General features: G+C 40.2%; 1 non-coding gene across 1 annotated transcript; it reads right to left on the reverse strand.

Moving 5' to 3' along the window:
- Positions 1 to 6,020: 6,020 nt before the first annotated feature.
- LOC112999464 (small nucleolar RNA R71) lies at positions 6,021 to 6,127 on the reverse strand. Its single transcript, XR_003264651.1, has one exon. It is a non-coding gene; the product is annotated as a small nucleolar RNA R71 (small nucleolar RNA).
- Between the last annotated feature and the right edge of the window lie 9,320 nt (positions 6,128 to 15,447).

Below are 15,447 nucleotides of genomic sequence, written 5' to 3' on the forward strand. Positions count from 1 at the left end.
GCTACAAGGTCATAACGAAAGATAACAATTGGTACCTCAAAGCCCTACACTGGGGCTATGAGGGGCACTGTGCATGAGCCTCAAGCGAACCTAGGGGCAGATCAAAAGTTCTCACCCATCGATTCTTTTAAACAAAAAAAAGGGGGGGGACAAACCCTGACATTTCAATGGATTGATTAAACATCAAAAAGCTCCATTGTCGTCACTCCAAAATGGTCAAGTGACTAAATCAAATAGAACATACACTCTGAGGGAGTTCCCAGAGAGATTTGCAAAAGATAGGATAAGGTTGCATGAATTATCACTTCATTCAAAAGGACAGTCAATATGTGCTTTCCAAAAAAAATTAAATCAAAATCAAAATCACACAACAAGGAAACAATGACATGAACATTGTACAACTTTCCATTACATTGCAGTATTTCATATGAAGTCCGCATTTACCAAATTTCACAACAAAGGTTGCATGCATTTGCATCCCTAAACATCATGTGAACTACATAGATTTCCTACATCTAAATGTCCAATCTTGTGAATTTGGGATGACCGACCCTCTCGATGAGTCGATCTCTTGATTTCTCATAAGGGTGGACCCTTGGGTACTAGTACCTATCTTCTTCAGAGGGCTACATGTCCTTGCCATTAGAGGATTACAAGTCCTCACCATCAGAGGACTACATGTCCTCGCCTTTAGAGGACTACACGCCCTCACCTTCATAGGGCTACACGTCCTCCACTTCAAAGGACTACACGTCCTCCACTTTAGAGGACTACACGTCCTCGCCTTTAGAGGGCTACACACTCTCGCCTTCAGTGGACTCCACATCCGCACCTTAAGAGAATTTAAGGTCCTCTGCCCTTAAATTCTTAACCGAGACTTGCACTCCCGGTTAAGGGGCCAGTAGTTTCCTTTTATCAGTTCCTAGGCCACCCCCTGATCCTCGAGGAGGGCCAACTATGCAAGTACAACCAGAGGAGGAGGCTATAGTGCAGCTACTATGCATACTGGGGCAAGATTTCACCTGTGCCGCTACAAAGAGATGAGTGCGGATCATGCGCACCAACATGACCACTCTTACACAGATATGGATGACGTTGCTACTTAGCAACATTCTGCCCAGCAACCACAAATACCGATCTCCCCCTGCGGAAGTATCAGTTGGTCTGTGCCTTCATGACATAGGTAAGTATGCACGTGGCTCAATTGATTTCTGATGCCCTCCACTATTTGCAGGGATCGTGCCCACAAGGCACCCAGTGGACCCGGAGGAGTTCGACAGGGCCCTGGGGTTTTCAGCTCTGGTTGCGGGCCCCTGTTAGTCCTACAGGGTGCCCGTTCCCCCCAGCAAGGTCACGCCATCATGACATAGGTAAGTATGCACATCGCTCAACTGATTTCTGATGTCATCTATTGTTTGGAGGGATCGCGCCCGCAAGACACCCAGTGGACCTGGAGAAGTTCAACAGGGTCCTGGGGTTTCCAGCTCTGATTACGAGCCTCTGTCAGTTTTACGGAGTGCCTGTCACCCCCAACAAGGTCATTAGGCCCCGCATTAACCGGGCTTTCATCAAGAAGTACTGCACCCCCAGGCAGGCGCAGGGCGAGACACCACAACAGCATTGGGATGGCCGGTAGCGGGCAACAAATGCACCGCCACCACCTCTAGAGTTCATCTCAGCTCATCCACAAAAAGGTTAGAGCATTGCCTACGACACATGGCCGACCAATAGCCGACTAAAGTCCAAAGCCAAAGGTAAGCAAAGTACTAGGTCCGTGACCGACAAGTCATCATGCGTCCAGCTCAAGACGTTAAAGAAGCACTACTAGGAGGCAACCTAGTAACTTTTAAATTTCTGCTTGTTATTTGATCATCTTTTGTTTCGCAAGTCATAGTAGGACACACCTAGTTGCTCATGATCCTAGGAATTTAAATAAAGCAAGCGCAAGCAAGGAAGGTAGTCATACCTCACAAAATATATGTATGTGTGTTTAGGTAGCAAGATACCTTAGATATGCATGTATGTAGCAAAAAGATATCTCACAAAATATATATATGTGTGTTTAGGTAGCAAGATACCTTGGATATGCATGTATATAGCAAAAATATCTCACAAAACATATATATGTATGTTTAGGTAGCAAGATACCTTGGACACGCATGTATATAGAAAAATACCTCACAAAAATATACATATGTTTAGGTAGCAAAATAACTCATGGAAAAAGAAAGAAAAAGAAAAAAGAAAGAAAGAAGAGATAGGAAATGAACAAATGATAAATAACTTAAAAAAGAAAAAAAAAAGGAAAAGGAAAAGAGAGCAAGTAAGAAAAGAAAAAGAAGGAAGGAAAAAAGAAAATAATAAGAATAAAGAGTTGTCTAGCTAAAAAACAACATGCTCGTGAAGAGAGATAATTTTCAACTTTTATTTGAAGGAAAAAATTCGCTGATCATAGCTAGCTTTTAAAAAAAAATGTGAGTACACATTTGAAGGGTAAATGCTGCGAAAGTTTTTCCGAACACCCAAGATAGACTCGGATGAATGCACAAATTGATAAAAGAACATATTTTGGAAACACTGGGTTGACTAAAATAGAGAAAATGAATTATGAGCCCTAGCATCACATGACCAAAACATTTTCGACACTTAAGTGTCCACATAGGTGCATGCATGACTAGTTTTGCATAAAATTTCCAAATCATCATTGTTGCATTTGTGTCATGGAAATAATGTGGGGCATTCCCTTTTATCCCTGAACCAGACCAACACCCTGACATATATCATGTCCATCCGTTCTACAAGCCTTGAGCCAAATTCCCAACTCACCATAAACCTTGCCCTCAAAAGAAAACAAAAAAAGAAAAAGAAAAGAAGAGAAAAGGAGAGAAGGAGAAAATTCCAGATCAAAAGAATCAGAAGAAAGCAAAAAGGGAAAATTCCCAATCAAGGAAAATGGGGGAAAGCAAAAGAGAAAGAAAATTCCCGATCAAGGATCGAAATAAAAACAGAAGAAATATGCAGAAAAGTCTTTGGATCAGACAATATCTGAACAATAAAGAATTGTCACCAAGTAAAAGAAAGGAAACCATGACCTAAAGTGGTCTTCTCCCTTTGATTGGCAACCTAAATCCTGTGCGTCGATGACTTGTTCACCTCACACTAAACAAAAACAGAAAAGGAAAAATTCAAAAACACTCAAAGCCAAAGTTCCCACCAAATAAACAACATTCCCAAGAAAAAGTCCTATTGATCCATGATCACGCATGTAATCTTTGATTAGATAGGAAATAATTTGCAAAATCAAGTCATGGCATATCTATGGTTCGGAATTAGGATGAAACACTTACCCGCGTGAGATTGATACACTTTGAGTGATTTTCTTCTATTTTTGTTGAACCCAGTTGATGTGCCATCATTTTCTTCTATTTTCTAAACCCTTTTTGCACCATTTTAATTATTGATTGGTCTTAATTGTCAATTAATCAGGCAGTTTTATTATTTGGGCTCATTTAGCTAATTTGATGTTTTTAATCTAATTTCAGGAATTAATGAAACATTGGGCTTAATCTGGATTTTAGTTATGGACTTGAAGAGGGCAAATAAAGCAGTGCTTACCATAGTTAATTTCTAATTAGGAAATTTCGCAATTTTATTTTATGTTGTTCAGTGTTTATTTCATTTTGGGCCAGAGTATTGTAATAGGGCCCAGTGACTTTGAGTGACTCTTTTTAAATAGCAGCCTTGGGATTCATGCAAGGCTATTCTGTTATGCTATTCATTATTCAGAGCTTTTGTTTTAGGGTTTTACGTTTTCTGCTTTGATGCTGCTGTTCACGTAATGCAATTTTACGTTTTCTGCTTCTAATTACAATTTTGTTCTTGCTTCTTCTTCTACTCTCATTTACGTTTCTGTTTCATTTACATTTCTGTTCATTTACGTTACTGTTCATTTACGTTTCTGCTTCATGTTTCATTTGCATTTTCTGTTTGAATCTATGGAAGGCTAGTTTTTCTGGTGTTGTTTCCTTTTCAGGACGAAGCCCAACTCCCTTTGAGGTTTCGTTTGTAATGTGGTTTCCTGGCAGTTTTCCCTTCACCAGTTATCCCAAATTCGTGAACATTAATCAGTGCACGCTTCGTTTTTGATTAATTGCCTCTGAGCCTAACTTGCGTTCATGCTTAATGGACGAAGGGGTAACTGGTGTATGTGGTGCCTAATCACGTATTGATAACCCTAAGTTGATTTTCGCTTAGTAAATTGAAATAGGGTTGGATTAAGTGGTTGACTGTTAGGGACGAATTCTCCATAACCCAGGATAAGAGAATGGCTTCTGAATCAGAGGAAACGACCCGTTTTTAATAATAGTAGTTTCAAATTCCAGTTTACTTGTTCTGCTCTTTAATCATGAAACAAACAAACCCCCCCCAATCGTTACTGTTACTGCGCAAGTATATTATGAACATTTGGTTTGTCATTGCTCGTTGGGAAACGACCTAGGATCACTTCTTGGTTACTGTATTTTCATGTTTATTTGATTCGGGTACGACCTCGATCAAATTTGGCACCGTTGCCGGGGAGCAGTGTCCAAAGGTTCGTAATAGCTAGCTAGTGTTGTGTGTTTAATCCTTTCGTGTTTTATGTTTAATTGTTAGTATTGTGTTAGTATGTGTGTTAGTATGTGTGTTAGTGTTGTTTAGTGTCCTGATATTTTGTTTAATGTGTGTTCTGTTTCAGTTTTCCCATTAAGCATTTCCCCTATTTCAGTCTTGGGTGTTTTGCTGTGAATAGTGTTTTGCGACGGACTTAGCGACCCCTTTTGCTTGCGGCAAAAATAGAGTAGTAGTAGAGATCAATTAGAGACCGATTTTAGCGACCACCCATGCTGAATTATTTGAGATTTTTTTGTTTTAGTAGCTAGGGTTGTTATTTTTGGCTGAATTTTTTTTGTGGTAACTTCTTTTAACCTATATTTTGTGGGAAAAATAGCTAGAGCCTTTAGTTTGGTCAGATTTGAAAGTTCCAAAAAAGTAGCAAATTTTGTGTTTGTCGAAACTTCAAACGGGCATAACTTTTGCTCCGGTTATCAGAATCGCAATTATTATATATGTATTTGGGGTAGAAAAAAATTTCCTATGCCATGGCAGCCTGCCATAGGCCAGCTGAGGTCTCCATCGTCCAAAAATAGTGATTCTGTCAAAAGTTTTTTATTTTTCAAGTTTTATTCACTTATTTTTCTTAACCTACCATTTTTAGCTTCCATAGTTAGACTTTGAATTTTTGCCTGAAATTTTTTGTGCTATCTTCTCATCATTGTATAAGGTTGCTCACAAAATTTCAAGTCATTTGGATATCATTTGAGGGTAGCTGTAGTTCAAACCTGCACCTTCATTTACATGACAAGGCAACTAGTTGTGCATGCTGAATGTAGTGTATGACTAGAGGCAATCCATCTGACTTACAACCCTTTGACCCTGAGATAGATAGGACATTTCATAGATTAGTTAGGCATCATTTTATACCTTTTGATCATCCTGAGCATTCCATTACTGGTGAATCTGTGCATTCTGTTATTGGTGATTTTGAACATCCTGATTTGGAGCATTATAATTTTGAGCATTCTGATTCTGCAAATTCTGAGAACATGGCACAACCTCCACCCCGTGAGAGGACTCTAAGGGAAATGGCTGCACCTGATTTCACCTACGAAAGCTTGTGCATCCAATACCCTGATGAGGATGTCCCATATGTTCTTAAAACTGGACTGATTCATTTGCTTCCAAAGTTTCATGGCGTTGCAGGTGAAGACCTGCACAAACATTTAAAGGAATTTCATATTGTCTGCTCCACCATGAAACCCCCAGATGTCCAAGAGGATCACATATTTCTGAAGGCTTTTCCTCATTCATTAGGGGGAGTGGCAAAGGACTGGCTGTATTACCTTGCTCCAAGGTCCATCACGAGCTGGGATGACCTTAAGAGAGTATTCTTAGAAAAAAATTTCCCTGCTTCCAGGACCACAACCAACAGGAAAGATATCTCAGGTATTAGACAACTCAGTGGAGAGAGCCTGTATGAGTACTGGGAGCGATTTAAAAAACTATGTGCCAGTTGCCCTCACCATCAGATTTCGGAGCAGCTTCTTCTCCAATATTTTTATGAAGGACTCAGTAATATGGAGAGAAGTATGATAGATGCTGCCAGTGGTGGAGCCCTTGGAGACAAGACTCCTGTTGAAGCCAGGAATTTAATTGAGAAGATGGCTTCTAACTCCCAGCAGTTTAGCGCCAGAAATGATGCTATAGTCATTAGAGGAGTGCATGAGGTAGCTACAAACTCAGCTGCATCATCTGAGACTAAGAAGCTTGAAGGCAAACTGGATGCATTGGTTAACTTGGTAACCCAGCTGGCCTTGAATCAGAAATCTGTACCTGTCGCAAGGGTTTGTGGTGTGTGCTCCTCTGCTGACCACCATACAGACCTTTGCCCTTCCATGCAGCAACCTGGAGCAATTGAGCAGCCTGAAGCTTATGCTGCAAATATTTACAATAGACCTCCTCAACCTCAGCAGCAAAATCAACCACAGCAGAACAATTATTACCTCTCCAGCAACAGATACAACCCTGGATGAAGGAATCACCCTAATCTTAGATGGTCCAGCCCTCAGCAACAACAACAGCAACCTGCTCCTTCCTTCCAAAATGCTGCTGGCCCAAGCAGACCATACATTCCTCCACCAATCCAACAACAGCAACAACCCCAGAAACAACCAACAGTTGAGGCCCCTCGACAACCTTCCCTCGAAGAACTTGTGAGGCAAATGACTATGCAAAACATGCAGTTTCAACAAGAGACCAGAGCTTCCATTCAGAGCTTGACTAATTAGATGGGACAATTAGCTACACAATTGAATCAACAACAGTCCCAGAATTCTGACAAGCTACCTTCTCAAGCTGTCCAAAATCCCAAAAATGTCAGTGTCATTTCATTGAGGTCGGGAAAGCAGTGTCAAGGACCTCAACCCGTAGCACCTTCCTCATCTGCAAATGAACCTGCCAAACTTCACTCTACTCCAGAAAAAGGTGATGACAAAAATTTACCTAACAATTTCTGTGCAGGTGAATCTTCTTCCACAAGTAATTCTGATTTGCAGAAGTAGCACATTCCCCCTCTTCCATTCCCTCCAAGAGCAGTTTCCAACAAAAAAATGAAAGAGGCAGAGAAAAAGATCTTCGAAACGTTTAGAAAAGTAGAGGTAAACATACCTCTGTTGGATGCAATAAAGCAAATTCCAAGATATGCTTAATTCTTGAAGGAGCTGTGCACTAATAAGCGGAAGCTTAAAGGAAGTGAACGAATTAGCATGGGTAGAAATGTCTCCGCATTGATTGGTAAATCTGTTCCTCAAATTCCTGAAAAATGCAAAGATCCAGGTACATTCAGCATACCTTGTATTATAGGGAATAGTAAGTTTGACAATGCCATGCTAGATTTAGGAGCCTCTATTCGTGTTATGCCTCTGTCTATTTTTAATTCTCTATCTCTAGGTCCCTTGCAGTCAACTGATGTGGTAATTCATTTAGCTAATATAAGTGTTGCCTATCCTGTTGGTTTCATAGAAGATGTCTTAGTTAGAGTTGGTGAACTGATTTTCCCTGTTGATTTTTATATCTTGAATATGGAAGATGGATTTTCTCAAGGATCAGTTCCCATCATTCTAGGCAGACCCTTTATGAAAACTGCTAGAACTAAGATAGATGTTTATGCAGGCACACTGTCCATGGAGTTTGGTGATATAACTATTCATTTTAATATTATGGATGTTATGAAATACCCATCTGAAGATCTTTCTATATTTCGTGCTGAAATAATTGACCATGTTGTTGATGAATACATGACTGATCTTTATTCTAATCTGCATGCCTCTCACTCTTTATGCATTGAGTCTGAAATTGTACTTGATCATATGTCTGAATTTGATGCTGAGAGTGAATCTGAGAGTGATATTGATTGCATGTCTGGTGGTGGTGTTTTACCTCTCGAGATTGATTTTATAGAGTCAGATAGGACTAACCATGTTTTAGGAAGTACACATACCTCTGACTTTCTTTATGAGGTAAAGGCTGAGAAACCATCTCCTTCTACCACTGTCCAGCCGACCACACCAGAATTGAAGCCTCTGCCATCAAATTTAAAATACGCTTACTTGGATGAAACCAAGAGTTTTCCAGTGATTATATTTGTCTCCCTTGCTGATGAGCAAGAGGAGAAGTTGTTGTCAGTTCTCAAGAAGCATAAGAAGGCTATAGGCTGGACCCTGGCGGACATTCTTGGTATTAGCCCATCCACATGTATGCATCGAATAAATTTAGAGGATGGAGCTAAACCAGTAAGATAGCCACAGAAAAGACTCAATCCGGTGATTCTTGATGTAGTGAAGAAGGAGATAACCAAGCTTTTGCAAGCTGGAATCATTTATCCTATCTCCGACAGCCAATGGGTGAGTCCCATCCAGGTAGTCCCGAAGAAGACCGGCCTGACAGTGATCAAAAATGAGAAGGAGGAGCTAATTCCTACTCGGGTGTAGAACAGTTGGAGAGTCTGCATTGACTATAGGAGGCTGAACCAGGTTACCAAAAAAGACCATTTTCCCCTACCATTCATTGACCAGATGCTTGAACGCCTGGCAGGTAAATCCCACTACTGTTTCCTTGATGGTTTTTTTGGTTATATGCAAATTACTATTGCTCCTGAGGATCAGGAAAAGACCACATTCACCTGCCCCTTCGGCACTTTTGCTTATAGGAGGATGCCTTTCAGCCTGTGCAATGCCCCTGGTACCTTCCAGCGGTGCATGATTAGTATTTTCAGTGATTTTTAGAAAATTGCATAGAGGTGTTTATGGATGATTTCACTGTATATGGATCCTCTTTTGATGGTTGTTTGAATAGTTTGGAAAAAGTTTTGAATAGATGCATTGAAACTAACCTTGTTCTAAATTTTGAAAAATGTCATTTTATGGTTGAGCAACGTATAGTTTTAGGCCACATTATTTCCAATAAGGGTATTGAAGTAGATCCTGCAAAAAATTCTGTTATTTCATAATTGCCTTACCCCTCTTGTGTGCAAGAGGTGCGATCTTTTCTTGGTCATGCAGGATTCTACAGGCGCTTTATAAGGGATTTTAGCAAAGTAGCCCTTCCATTGTCCAACTTGTTGCAAAAGGAGGTGGAGTTTGACTTTAATGACAGATGCAAAGAGGCTTTTGATTGCCTCAAAAGAGCGCTGACTGCCACCCCCATCATCCAGGCACCCGATTGGACAGCCCCTTTTGAGCTTATGTGTGATGCATCAAATTATGCATTGGGGGCTGTCCTTGCTCAGAAAATTGATAAATTGCCCAGGGTGATATATTATGCTTCTAGGACTTTAGATGTTGCCCAAGCGAATTATACTACTACTGAGAAAGAGCTTCTAGCCATAGATTTTGCTCTTGAAAAATTTCGATCTTATATGCTTGGTACCCGCATTATTGTTTACACTGACCATGCAGCTCTAAAGTACTTGTTGAAGAAGGCTGATTCTAAGCCTAGGTTGATCCGATGGATTCTCTGGCTCCAAGAGTTTGACTTGGAGATCCATGATAGGAGCGGAGCACAAAATCTAGTTGCTGATCATTTGAGTCGGATCGAACATGTATTAGATGCGGATTCACCCATTCGGGATGATTTCCCGGATGATCATTTGTATATACTGTATAGTATTTCTGACTCTCTTTCTACTCCCTGGTTTGCTAACATTGTCAATTATTTAGTTGCCTCTGTTTTTCCTCCCTTAGCATCTAAGGCCCAAAAAGATAAAATTAAAAGTGATGCTAAGCATTTTTTTTGGGATGACCCCTACTTGTGGAAATTGTGCAGTGATCAGGTAATTAGACGATGCATTCTAGATCATGAGACTGACTCAGTCCTACAGTTCTGTCATTCTTCCGCACCGGGAGGTCATCTGGGTGTTCAAAGGACAGCTCGCAAAGTGCTTGATTGTGGTTTTTATTGGCCCACCATCTTTAAAGATGCGTGGAAGATCTGCAGCACTTGTGAGCAGTGTCAGAGAGCAGGAAATACACTTACATGGCGACAACAAATGCCTCAGCAACCTATGCTATTCTGTGAGGTGTTTGATGTTTGGGGTATAGATTTCATGGGCCCTTTTCCTATCTCTTTTGGTTATGTTTACATTCTCCTTGCAGTTGACTATGTTTCAAAATGGGTGGAAGCCAAGCCCACTAGAACTAATGATGCTAAAGTTGTTGCAGACTTTGTCAGGTCTAATCTGTTTTGCAGGTTTTGAGTACCTAAAGCAATTGTTAGTGATCAAGGAACCCATTTTTGCAACAGGACAATGCATGCCCTGCTTAAAAAGAATGGGGTGGTACACAGGGTATCCACACCATACCACCCCCAGACCAATGGACAGGCAGAAATTTCTAACCGGGAAATCAAGCAAATTTTAGAGAAGATTGTGCAGCCAAGCAGGAAAGATTGGAGTACCATGCTTGATGATGCTCTTTGGGCACATCGGATTGCCTACAAAGCACCCATAGGAATGTCTCCTTATCGGATTGTCTTTGGAAAGGCATGTCATCTTCCAGTGGAAATTGAGCACAAAGCTTACTGGGCAGTGAAGACTTGCAACTTCTCTATGGATCAAGCTGGTGAGGAAAGAAAGTTGCAACTGAGTGAGTTAGATGAAATCCGCCTAGAAGCCTACGAGAATGCCAAGTTCTACAAAGAAAAGACCAAGAAGTTCCATGATAGCATGATAGTTAAAAAGGACTTCATGGTTGGGCAAAAAGTGTTATTGTATAATTCTAGGCTTGGACTCATGAGTGGTAAGTTGAGGTCTAAGTGGATTGGTCCTTTTGTTGTTACTAATGTTTTTCCTTATGGTACAGTTGAGATCAAAATCGACTCCACAAACAAGAGCTTCAAGGTCAATGGACATCGACTTAAGCCATTCCTCACGAACCCTTCTTTAGTGGACGTAGTGGTGGAAGAGACTTCCTTACTCCACCCTACTCTTCCTCCCCCATGACTTGGGGAGTCCTATCTCCTTCTTTGCTTTTATTACACTTGTCTGATTCTCTTTGATGATTTAATTGTTTTTAATCTTTTCATTGTGCTACATTGAGGACAATGTGTTGTTTAAGTATGGGGGGGGGGGGGGGGGGGAGTGTTCTTTGGTTTTGCTAGTTTTGTTGGTTTTGTTAATTTGTTAGTTGTGTTAATTTGATAATGTTGTTAGTTTCGTCGGATTTTTTAGTTTAATATTTTGGGTCAATTTTGTGTGCATGTACGACTTTGCATGTTTTTCTTTGAATTATAGGATATGTTCAAGAAATGGGTAATTGTTTTGAAAATAAAAGTTCTTGACATTTTGTGACTTGAAATCCTTGATTCTCCTCTACATGTCATAATAGTTTTGAAAGCTCAATTTGAAAGTGATGAGTTTACCTTTGTGAGAATTTGAGTCATCCATCATCATAATCATTTGGTGTGTTTTGCCCCATTGATTGCTTACACAATAGCCTTGGCTTGATTCTTGTTGATGCTTCCTAATTCACATGCATATTTGGAAATGATTGAGGCAATTTTGTTCTTATAAGCTTCTAGCCAAATGGACTTACCTTGAATTAATTCCTTTGATAGCCCTTTTGAACCTTGTTTCCCTTTCCTTGTTTTGAAGCTCACTACAAGCCTTAAATGAAAAACCATGATATCACCATATCCTTAAGGAATTTTGGAGCTTTGGAATTGTTTTGGGAATAAGTGTGGGGAGTTTTTGTTTCATTGGATAACTTGTTTTGTTGGCTATGCTTCATGATGTATTTTGGGCCATACTTGATGTACATTGTATATTGGTTAAATGTTGGACATGCTGAATGAAAAATGTTGTTTCTCAAAGGCTATAGAGTAAAAAAAAAAAATTCGAAAAAATAAAAAGAAAAGCAATAAAGTTGAGTGAATAAGATCTTAAATGGCACAAGAATGATGAAACTCTTGGTTCTACTCTTTATGTTTAAATTTTATCTTTACTTCTTTTTATTTTCTTATTTTTTTTCTTCTTAATATGCACTTATTCCCCATTGCTCCTCTATTCCTTTGGGATTTAGCCACTTATTCCATATTTCTCCATACCTTGTCCTTGGCCCCATTACAACCTTAAAAGACCTTTTGATCCTCATGTGCTGGTGTTTGTGGGTTGATTGTCAATTTTAGAATCTTGCCAAGTTTATGTGGTGTTTGCTTTCACGTGTGCTTTGAGGGTAAATAGTAGCCTAGACACTTGAGAGATAGAGTGTATATCTTGTGAGGCTTTATCACTTTTCATTCTCGAGCTGATTAACTATTTTGCCATGATTGGGTTGCTTGGATGATTTTCATGAATGTCTTGACTTTTTGGATCTCCTTATGTTAGATGTTACCCATTCCTTTCATTCCTTGATGTTCATTGAGAAATATGTGAATGTTTTTGTTTGTCTCTCTTTGATATCCTTGGATTTTGTTCTTTGTTTCATTTTGCCCAAAAGTGCAAAAGGATAAGTATGGGGGATTTTGATGTGCCATCATTTTCTTCTATTTTCTAAACCCTTTTTGCACCATTTTAATTACTGATTGGTCTTAATTGTCAATTAATCAGGCAGTTTTATTATTTGGGCTCATTTAGCTAATTTGATGTTTTTAATCTAATTTCAGGAATTAATGAAACATTGGGCTTAATCCGGATTTTGGTTATGGACTTGAAGAGGGCAAATAAAGCAGCGCTTACCTTAGTTAATTTCTAATTAGCAAATTTCGCAATTTTATTTTATGTTGTTCAGTGTTTATTTCGTTTTGGGCCAGAGTATTGTAATAGGGCCCAGTGACTTTGAGTGACTCTTTTTAAATAGCAGCCTTGGGATTCGTGCAAGGCTATTCTGTTATGCTATTCATTATTCAGAGCTTTTGTTTTAGGGTTTTACGTTTTTTGCTTTGATGCTACTGTTCACGTAATGCAATTTTATGTTTTCTGCTTCTAATTACAATTTCGTTCTTGCTTCTTCTTCTACTCTAATTTACGTTTCTGTTTCATTTACATTTCTGTTCATTTACGTTTCTGTTCATTTACGTTTCTGCTTTACGTTTCCCAAATTCGTGAACATTAATCAGTGCACGCTTCGTGTTCGATTAATTGCCTCTGAGCTTAACTTGCGTTCATGCTTAATGGACGAAGGGGTAATTGGTGTATGTGGTGCCTAATCACGTATTGATAACCCTAAGTTGATTTTCGCTTAGTAAATTGAAATAGGGTTGGATTAAGTGGTTGACTGTTAGGGACGAATTCTCCATAACCCAGGATAAGAGAATGGCTTTTGAATCAGAGGAAACGACCCGTTTTTAATATTAGTAGTTTCAAATTCCAGTTTACTTGTTCTGCTCTTTAATCACGAAACAAACAAACCCCCCCAATCGTTACTATTACTGCGCAAGTATATTATGAACATTTGGTTTGTCATTGCTCGTTGGGAAACGACCTAGGATCACTTCCTAGTTACTGCATTTTCATGTTTATTTGATTCGGGTACGGCCTCGATCACCAGTGTTTCCTCTAAATGCTCATTTAGAAGCGAAATGCTAACATCCAAAATCTCATTTATGGTTATGAGAAGATTTCATCAGTATACTTCCCTTCCCCGGTAGACACATTGTTTTTCATCCGAAAAGCATATGTTGCTCTGATTAGTTGGAAGTTCTCTCTTTACTAATGCATGTTCGCATTTTAGTGAAGAAAACACCAAGACTATTTTTAGTCTCGCAAGTTATCCAGAACTACGTCGGTCTGAGTTTCTCATTGAGGATACGTAGGAGCAAGAGTCTCGCTTTTGTCGGCCGCCCCACAATTTCTATCATACTAACACTGGAGTCACGTGACATGCGGAGATACCCGAGTGGTTATCCGTTTAAACTTTCTTTTGCTATCTCTAAGACTCAAAGCATGATAGCACGCAGAGACTAATGTCGTCCTCTGCACCCTTTGTCAATCGCGGCCAACAACCCCGTTGACACGCGGAGATTTACGTCATCTTCCATGCAGACAATTTCTGTCATACTGACACTGGAGTCACGTGACATGCGGAGATACCCGAGTGGTTATCCGTTTAAACTTTCTTTTGCTATCTCTAAGACTCAAAGCATGATAGCACGCAGAGACTAATGTCGTCCTCTGCACCCTTTGTCAAACGCGGCCAACAACCCCGTTGACACGCGGAGATTTACGTCATCTTCCATGCAGACAATTTCTGTCATACTGACACTGGAGTCACGTGACATGCGGAGATACCCGAGTGGTTATCCGTTTAAACTTTCTTTTGCTATCTCTAAGACTCAAAGCATGATAGCACGCAGAGACTAATGTCGTCCTCTGCACCCTTTGTCAATCGCGACCAACAAGCCCGTTGATACACGGAGATTTACGTCATCTTCCATGCAGACAATTTCTGTCATACTGACACTAGAGTCACGTGACATGCGGAGATACCCGAGTGGTTATACGTTTAAACTTTCTTTTGCTATCTCTAAGACTCAAAGCATGATAGCACGCAGAGACTAATGTCGTCCTCTACACCCTTTGTCAATCGCGGCCAACAAGCCCGTTGACACGCGGAGATTTACGTCATCTTCCATGCAAACAATTTCTGTCATACTGACACTGGAGTCACGTGACATGCGGAGATACCCGAGTGGTTATCCGTTTAAACTTTCGTTTGCTATCTCTAAGACTCAAAGCATGATAGCACGCAGAGACTAACGTCGTCTTCTGCACCCTTTGTCAATTGCGGCCAACAAGCCCGTTGACACGCGGAGATTTATGTCATCTTTTGCACAGAAAATTTCTGTCATACTGACACTGGAGTCACGTGACATGTGGAGATACCCGAGTGGTTATCCGTTTAAACCTGTTTTTGCTATCTCTAAGACTCAAAGCATGATAGCACGTAGAGACTAACATTGTCTTCTGCACCTTTTGTCATCCAGAGGCGGCGGGCCCAATGACATGCGGGAACTAGTTGGTCCCGCATTTTTACCTTTATCATTCAAGAGCAGTAAGTTGGGTGGTAAACGCGCTTAGACGAATTATGCGCCTTTGTCATCTAGGGACAGTGAGTTAGTTGCATGCGGAGATATCATATGGTCACCCGCGACTTTCGTCAACCGAGAGGAACGAAATTAGTGTCTTATCTTTACTCCCCTTTTATCTCCAATAAAAGACAAGTAAAGAAGGGCAACTATCATACCCTAATTTCGTTCGGGGACCATTGTTTGGTGGCATGCAACTTTCATTTGACCACTTCGAGGTACTTGGCACCCATCGTTAGGCAATTCGTGAAGTTCCGTGACATGCCGGAAATC

This window comes from Glycine max, chromosome 14, assembly GCF_000004515.6.
Source record: "Glycine max cultivar Williams 82 chromosome 14, Glycine_max_v4.0, whole genome shotgun sequence".
Lineage (NCBI taxonomy): Eukaryota > Viridiplantae > Streptophyta > Magnoliopsida > Fabales > Fabaceae > Glycine > Glycine max.